This window comes from Mauremys mutica, chromosome 13 (assembly GCF_020497125.1).
Source record: "Mauremys mutica isolate MM-2020 ecotype Southern chromosome 13, ASM2049712v1, whole genome shotgun sequence".
NCBI classification, from domain to species: domain Eukaryota; kingdom Metazoa; phylum Chordata; order Testudines; family Geoemydidae; genus Mauremys; species Mauremys mutica.
In genome coordinates this window covers 41,625,318-41,634,204 of record NC_059084.1, presented here as the reverse complement: position 1 = coordinate 41,634,204, position 8,887 = coordinate 41,625,318, and the positions used below count along the sequence as shown (strand labels likewise).

The 8,887-nt window shown below is 43.5% G+C and overlaps 1 pseudogene; it reads right to left on the bottom strand.

The window, feature by feature from the left end:
* LOC123347346 lies at nucleotides 1-788 on the bottom strand (annotated as a pseudogene).
* Between the last annotated feature and the right edge of the window lie 8,099 nt (nucleotides 789-8,887).

The window sequence follows — 8,887 nt, the reverse complement described above, 5'->3', positions numbered from 1 at the left end:
TCAGTCAATCCATCCAAATTTTTGTGAGTGCCGCATAGTTTGGATGACTTTCCTCATGGCTTCCTTGACCTCTCTGTTTCTCAGGCTGTAGATGAGGGGGTTGGCCAGGGGAGTCAGGACAGTGCAGAAAACAGAGAGGCCTTTGTTCAGGTCTCTCAGGGCAGCAATATCTGGGAGCATATAGACAATGATCAGGGTCCCATAGAAAATGGTCACCACCATGAGGTGAGAGGAGCAGGTGGAAAATGCTTTTTTCCTCCTGGTGGTGGACGGGATTCTCAGGATGGTGATGATGATTGAAATATAGCATGTTACTGTTAATAGAAATGGGAAAAGCACATCTGTGGAGCAGAGTATGAAACTCACCAGTGTGACCAGGTTGGTATCATTACAAGAAAGCTTAATCATTGGGGTGAAGTCACAAAAGAAATGGTCAATTTCATTGGGGCCACAGAATATTAATTGTGAAACCAAACATACAAGTAGGGCACTAGCATAGATGCCAATATCCATGACACAGCTGATAGTTGGAGACAGAAGCTGCCTTTCATAATGGTTGAATAATGCAGGGGTTTACATATGGCTATATACTGGTCGTAAGACATCACTGCTAGAAGACAACATTCTGCACCTACTAGAGAACCAAATAAATATAATTGCACAATACAGCCCCCAACAGAAATGGTTCTGTCCCCAGTCAGGAGACTGGCCAGCATCCTAGGCAGGATGGTGGAGCTGTAGCAGATCTCTAAGCAGGACAAGTTCCCCAGGAAGAAGTACATGGGGGTGTGTAAGTTCTGATCAGCCACAACTAGCACAACAATGAGGATATTCCCGGCCACGGTCACAATATAGATCACTAGAAACACGAAGAAGAGAAGAACCTGCAGTTCTGGGACATTCCCAAATCCTAGGAGGATGAACTTGGTGATGGACGTTCGATTTTCCCCTTCTCCTTTCCCCATGAGATGTATCTAGTAGGGGGAAGGAAACAAGAAACCGTGGAGTTTTTTTCTCTCTCTCCTGTTAAACTCAATAAAGCAGAATCCATACGATTACAGAAAAGTACCAATGGGACTCCGAGAAGGTCATTTACTGTCTTCTAAGGCTGAAACCTTTGAGACTCGGTAAGGGACATAGAATCATAGACATGGGCATTACCACACCGGAACAGTCCATCTTATCTGGTTTCTTTAATAGTGTGCCTTTAACAGTGGGCACTCTCAGATTCTACAGAGGAGCTATAAGCTCCCATAACAGATACTGATGCAACAGCATCTAGATGGGGAATTGTTTGGCCAGGCAATTAATTGTTGGCCTCCTGTCCAGTACTATGAAAGCTTGTATCTCTTGTACATTTTTAACTCAGCTAGTGCAACAATGTGTATGCTATTCTTACGTCCTCATTTGGACCCCATAATCAAAGCATCTCATGTTCTATAATATACTTAGCCTCACAGCATCTCCTGGGAAGTAGGAAAATGACATTATGCCTGTTTTACGCAGAGGGTCAAATGTTTAAATGCATGTAGGCACTAAAGATGCAGGTAATTGCTTATTGGATTTTCAAAAGCCTCCGAGCAGGCTAGGTACTAGAGTTGCATTGAAGTCAATGGGACTTAGGTGCCTAAACAACTTAGATTATTTTGATAATCCAATTAGCTGTGTATATGCTGCTTTAGGTAGTTAAACATCTTTGAAACTTTGGCCATAAGTGAGTTGCTAAGGTCACACAGGAATTCGTAATGGAGCAGGGAAATGATCTCTGGTGCCCCAAAGTCACACAGGAATTACTTTCGGGGAGTTCTATGGCCTAGAGCACTGTTTTTTATTTGTGAACCTCTAAACATTTTGAATGGAGGTGTGGGACCCCCATGGAAATATTAGACATAGTTGGCAAATCCCTCAGGGATCTGCAGAACATGGGCTAAAAACCACTTTCTGTGGTAACAACAACCTTTCACAGATCCCTTAGATGTAGTCTGCTGACCCCCTGGAGTCCATGAACCGCAGATTGATGCTGTGATGCCGTCCCCCACAGTCGTGCTATGTGGGGTCTCAGCTCAGCGGCATTAGGAGCTGTGATGAGACATGTTGAGGAGGGAACAGGCAGTAACACAGAACAGTAAGTGCACAGTTACAGGGCGGGCCTGAGTGACTGCTCTGGCCACTCTCCTTCCTGCCGACTTTTCCTTCTTAACTGAACCCCCCAGCACTTGTCCCAGGAATCACAGAATTGTAGAAGATTAAGGTTGGAGGAGACATCAGGAGGTCAATCGGAATGATCCAATTTACCTTTAATCCTCAGCATCCAGTGGTGACCTCTCCCTCAAGGGCACCCGCTGTCCTCACTGTCTCACGCACTCTCCTTCGCTCAACAAAGACACCTCATTTTTGCTACTGGCCTGAGCCGCTCTTGCTTGATGCTCTTGCTTGTGTGGCTTACACAGAACCTCAGCACTTCCTGGGGTAGATTCTTACAGGGTTTATATGGGAGCGCAGCCTCACACAGTCTCCTGCTGCTAGACGGGTCTCCTCCCAGACTGCTGATTGTGATCACTAAATTGACCTCCTGGGGAATTAACCCCATGTCGCTTGTTAAAACAGTGTGAATGTGAATGCAACCCCACAGGAAACCTCCCTTTTTGTCTTGTCCTGTGTGTGTGAGGAGCCAGGGTGACTGAAAAATACACCTCCAGCACTTTACTAGTTGTACTTACACAGTGTACAATAATTTTATTCCATACATTTAAATATACTGATTATATGTCCATGAATGCTAATTTCACAGATGGGGAAACTGAGGCCTGGGAAGGGGAATTGATCTGCCCAGGGTCAGCCATCAGAACAGTGGCAGAGAAGCCATGTCTCCTTGAATCAAGGCATGTGGCAGATCCACTGATCAATGCAGCAAGTTAACTTTTCTTGTTAGGTGAAACAAGACACAAACTGATAGGCCTTTCAGATACGAAATACACTAAACATCAAGATGAGAGGTGAAGTCAATGCATAAGGGGTCTGATTCTCATTTACACAAAGGCTTCTTTATGCCATAAATAGGATTTGCTGCCACTTTAGTGTCCCTTGACACTCCCTGAGTTGTTGTCTTGTCAACGTGGCCCAGCCGTGGAGCTGGGTGGAAAAAAATTGTTGAGACAGTTTTCCATCCAAAAATGCCATTTTGAATAAACCAGTTTTTAAAAAGTCAGATCAATTTCATGCAGGGGGGGGGAAATGGGAAAAAAAGTTTGAGAATGTCAGAACTGGGCGGTTTGACATTTCAGAACAAGTATCAGTTGTTCATTTTTAAGTTTCCCTTTTTCATTTATAATTGTTATTAATTTTTCCTAATTTAAGAAATATTCCAAAATCTCAGACTCCTCATAACACACAATGTAAATGAAGGGGGTTAGGATAAAGGGAGGGGAAGCAACGTATCTATCTTCGGGTCTACGTTAATCACAGACCTTTAAGAAGTCAGTGCAAATTGCTTTGATTTTTCCGGCCATTGCCTAGTGCGGAATACCAGTCATTTGCTAGCTGCAAGGGCAGCCATCTCACTGAGCCAGGCATCAGTACTTGGTGGGGAGAATATTTTTCATTTTTGCTGGATTAATTTTTTAGCTACCAATGCTGCCTTGTTAGCAGGTAATCTCCATGTATCGGGAACATGTCCAAACATGGAATTTTGGGGGGAGGGCTTCAGCTTTGCGTGCAGTATAAAATTGGTCCTTTCACCCACCTCAGACAAGAAATACTTAAAACATATGAGCTCATGGAACACCAAACGAGTTTACATTTCCAACAGTGATCAGCATTTATGAGGCCTCCAGTGAAGGCTTTAACAACTCCCCAAAGTGGGACACTGATGAACTGGGGGAGAGGGGGCATTTGGTTTTATTTTAAAGTTCTAACTCCCACTTGATAGCATTAACAAATGATGTGTCAAACAGCAGAGAGGTATTTAACTTCCACATTTTACTTGGGGGTACATGCAAGACATACACATATAAGCATGGTTAGATATAATAATAATACATTAATAATGGCACTATCAGAGACAGAACTGATCGAGTTTTGTGACACTAAGAAATGGTCAAATCTTGACTATGTTGAATGATCTGCAGAAATAATTAAAAAACAACCCTATAGTCTCTGGCTGTTGGAATACGCAATCTCCATAAATCTCTTAAATCTAAATCACTCAGGTATGTAAGAAGTGCCTGGCGAGCATTCACATTTTTATATGGAGATGGAGAAGATTTACCAAGGCCTGGGTCAACAGTTTTGTTAAAGTCTCCAGCTATAATATTTGGATGGTGGCCCATGGTCATTTATACTCATAAAAAAGTATGACAAAATTGGGATCATTCTGGTTTGGCACATAGAGGTTGGCAAAGATGACTACAGAATTGTCAATTTCAACCTTGAGAACAGTCAATTTGTCCTTACTGTCAGACACTGCACTCAGGAATATTAACATTCATATTTTTATCCGTTAGTATAGCAACGCTCCTCGCTTTAGAATTAAAACAGCTAAAAATGGAGAGGCCTTCCCAATCTCTGTCCTATTTACAAGCTTCAAGTTCTGTCAGATATCTCTCCTGGACCATGGGGAAGTCAACATTCTCTTCTTTAAGCATTGAGTATGTGTGTATTATCTCTTAATAAGGTTATTGAAACTCTTTATATTCCAGAAGACACATTTAATTATTGGAGCCATCATTGTTAAAATGTACAAAATATAAAGTCACTTGGTGAATAAATGAGAAATTTCAATTTTTCCTGGGCAGCATACACAATTCTTACATACCTAAGCAGGAAAAGTTATATAATCCAGGGGTAGGGTATCACTTCCCAGCACATATTCCATAAAAATGGGAAGGAGAAGGACAGAAAAAGGAATAAAATAAGTTAAAAAAAAAAGGTAGTGGAGTGAGAAATGCACATTAGTGCCATACCATCTAAAAGGAGAATCTGTTTAAACTGTCCAAAAATACACACCTGACACCCAGAGGGAGCATCCAGATCAGGTGAAACTTGGTGAATCTCACAGCCCACTGGCCCCCAAACATTACAACTATAATGATCACCTATTACCAAAAGTAACTTCATACATTAGTCCATAAAGAAACACCCTCTAATAAAGCACAGATAAAAATATATGTGTAATTATTATCAAATGACAGATTTTACATTGATGTGCTTATCCCATGTGTTAAGGCAATAAGAAGTAATGTGATAATAACCCTTTGACCCTTCAACCCCAATGAGAGAGAGAAAAAAGAAACGTTAATATCAACTAGCACCCATCAACTAGCTTAGAGCACCCATGTCGGATGTCAGTGAGCACTACATAAATTCCATATGGTTGACTCATTCTCTCTTACAGTGTACAGGGAGATGTCAGCAAACCAGTAAAGTGCCTGAAACCACTATGGATTATTGCTAAAAGCAGCCAAGTCAGCAAGCTTAGCTTAACCAAGGAAGGAGGGGAGGGAATTTTGGGTGCCACAGAAAGGATAGTTTGACCCCACATCCTTCCTGATAAGAATTGTGCTGAAGTTGCTAATACATGCATTTTAGAAGAGCAGGATGTGCTCTCAGGAATGTGTCTAACAGGGCCTCAGGACTGCAAACTCTGGAAAAACCCACACCTGGTAAATCAATAATTAGAAGGAGCCTCTTGCTTGACTATTGAAACTGCTTGCTTGACAATTTTTCTTTAAGGGACATGTCATTGTGTTACTAATGAATAAAATAAGGAGGACAAGTTTGAGATAGGGAGATTCTTCAGGACTGGTCTCTCCCTCTGGATGCATCTTGTGTTCCTCAACAGCAGATGGGCTGCCATTGTACCACTCGAGGGCCACAATCAGATTTGGTAATTATTGAGGGTTAGGGGTGTTTTACTAACCTGTTGTGGACGTGTGTAAGTGCTTGAGACTAGTAAAGTTTAGCATTAAGTGAAAGCACTCTTGTGTTGTCCTGTTTGTGCCAGCCATCTATCGCTTGGACAGCCATCTCTCCCCTGATTTATTTCCTAACACCACCTCACACAGATTAAGTTACCAAGAGCTTTGGGTTGAAAGCACCCCGGGTAACAGCAGGGAGGCGTTTGCAGATTTGTGAAGTATTTTTTTGCCTCCAGAAGGGAACTGAATGATACTGTCTTCTTGCCGTTCTTAATACGGAGTGTTACTGGGATTTAATAAAATGATTCATAGAATCATAGAAGATTAGGGTTAGAAGAGACTTCAGGAGGTCATCTATTCCAGTCCCCTGCTCAAAGCAGGACCAATTCCCAACTAAATCATCCCAGCCAGGGCTTTGCCAAGTCTGACCTTAAAAACCTTTAAGGAAGGATATTCCACCACCTCCCTAGGTAACCCATTCCAGTGCTTCACCACCCTCCTAGTGAAAAAGGATTTCCTAATATCCAAACTTAACCTCCCCCACTGCAACTTGAGACCATTACTCCTTGTTCTGTCATCTCCTACCACTGAGAACAGTATAGATCCATCCTCTTTGAAACCCCCCTTCACATAGTTGAAGGCTGTTATCAAATCCCCCTTCACTCTTCTCTTCCGCAGACTAAACATGCCCAGTTCCCTCAGCCTCTCCTGGTAAGACATGTGTCCCAGCCCCCTGATCATTTTCGTTGCTCTCCGCTGGACTCTCTCCAATTTGTCCACATCCTTTCTGTAGTGGGGGGCCCAAAACTGGATGCAATACTCCAGATGTGGCCTCACCAGGGCAGAATACAGGGCACTTCCCTCGATCTGCTGGCAATGCCCCTACTTATACAACCCAAAATGCCATGGCAAAAGGGCATACTGTTGACTCATGTTCAGCTTCTCGTTCACTGTAAGCCCTAGGTCCTTTTCTGCAGAACTGCTTCCTAGACATTCAGTTCCTACTCTGTAACAAAGGGAACAAAGGGTAGGAATAGGGAACAAAGGGTAGGAATTAATAGTAAATTCTCAGAATGGAGAGTGGTGTTCCCAAAGGGTCTGTCCTAGGACCAATCCTATTCAATTTATTCATAAATGATTTGGAGAAAGGGGTAAAAAGTGAGGTGGCAAAGTTTGCAGATGATACTAAACTGCTCCAGATAGTTAAGACCAAAGCAGACTGTGAAGAACTTAAAAAAGATCTCACAAAACTAAGTGACTGGGCAACAAAATGGCAAATGAAATTTAATGTGGATAAATGTAAAGTAATGCACATTGGAAAAAATAACCCAATCTATACACACAATATGATGGGGGGTAATTTAGCTACAACGAGTCAGGAAAAAGATCTTGGTGTCATGGTGGACAGTTCTCTGAAGATGTCCACGCAGTGTGCAGAGGCGGTCAAAAAAGCAAACAGGATGTTAGGAATCATTAAAAAGGGAATAGAGAATAAGACTGAGAATATCTTATTGCCCTTATATAAATCCATGGTACGCCCACATCTCGAATACTGTGTACAAATGTGGTCTCCTCACCTCAAAAAAGATATACTGGCACTAGAAAATGTTCAGAGAAGGGCAACTAAAATTATTAGGGGTTTGGAGAGGGTCCCATATGAGGAAAGATTAAAGAGGCTAGGAATCTTCAGCTTGGAAAAGAGGAGAATAAGGGGAGAATATGATAGAGGTATATAAAATCATGAGTGGTGTGGAGAAAGTGGATAAGGAAAAGTTATATACTTATTCCCATAATACAAGAACTAGGGGTCATCAAATGAAATTAATAGGCAGCAGGTTGAAAACAAATAAAAGGAAGTTCTTCACGCAGCGCACAGTCAGCTTGTGTAACTCCTTACCTGAGGAGGTTGTGAAGGCTAGGACTAGCCTTTATTTGTCAGAGGATGGAGATGGATGGCAGGAGAGTGATCACTTGATCATTGCCTGTTAGGTTCATTTCCTCTGGGGCACCCCGCATTGGCCACTGTCGGTAGATAGATACTGGGTTAGATGGGCCTTTGATCTAACCTGGTACGGCCGTTCTTATGTAACAGTGAATGGGATTCTTCCATCCTAAGTGCAGGACTCTGCACTTGTCCTTGTTGAACCTCAACAGGTTTCTTTTGGCCCAATCCTCTAATTTGTCTAGGTCTTTCTGTATCCTATCCCTACCCTCCAGCGTATCTACCACTCCTCCCAGTTTAGGGTCATCTGCAAACTTGCTGAGGGTGCAGTCCACGCCATCCTCCAGATCATTAATGAAGATATTGAACAAAACTGGCCCCAGGACCGACCCTTGGGGCACTCCGCTTGAAACTGGCTGCCAACTAGACATGGAGCCATTGATCGCTACCTCTTCAGCCCGACGATCTAGCCAGCTTTCTATCCACCTTATAGTCCATTCATCCAGCCCATGCTTCTTTAACTTGCTGGCAAAATACTGTGGGAGACCGTATCAAAAGCTTTGCTAAAGTCAAGGAATAACACATCCACTGCTTTCCTCTCATCCACGGACCCAGTTACCTCCTCATACAAGACAAGTAGGTTAATCAAGCAAGACTTGCCATTGGTGAATCCATGCTGACTGTTCCTGAACAATTTCCTCTTCTGTAAGTACTTCAGAATTGATTCTTTGAGGCAGGGCCTCCCAGAGTGGGGGAGCAAGTGGGGCCATTTGCCCCAGGCCCCGAGCCCCGCAGGGGCCCCCACAAGAGTTTTTCGGGGCCCCTGGAGTGGGGTCCTTCACATGCTCTGGGGGCCACAGAAAACTCTCATGGGGCCCGGGCCCCCGGAGCTTCTTCCGCTCCAGGTCTTCGGCGGCAATTTGGCGGTGGGGGATCCTTCCGTTACGGGACCCGCCGCCGAAGTGCCCTGAAGACCCGTGGCGGGAGGTCCTTTCACTCCAGGATCTGCCACTGAAGTGCCCCGAGGACC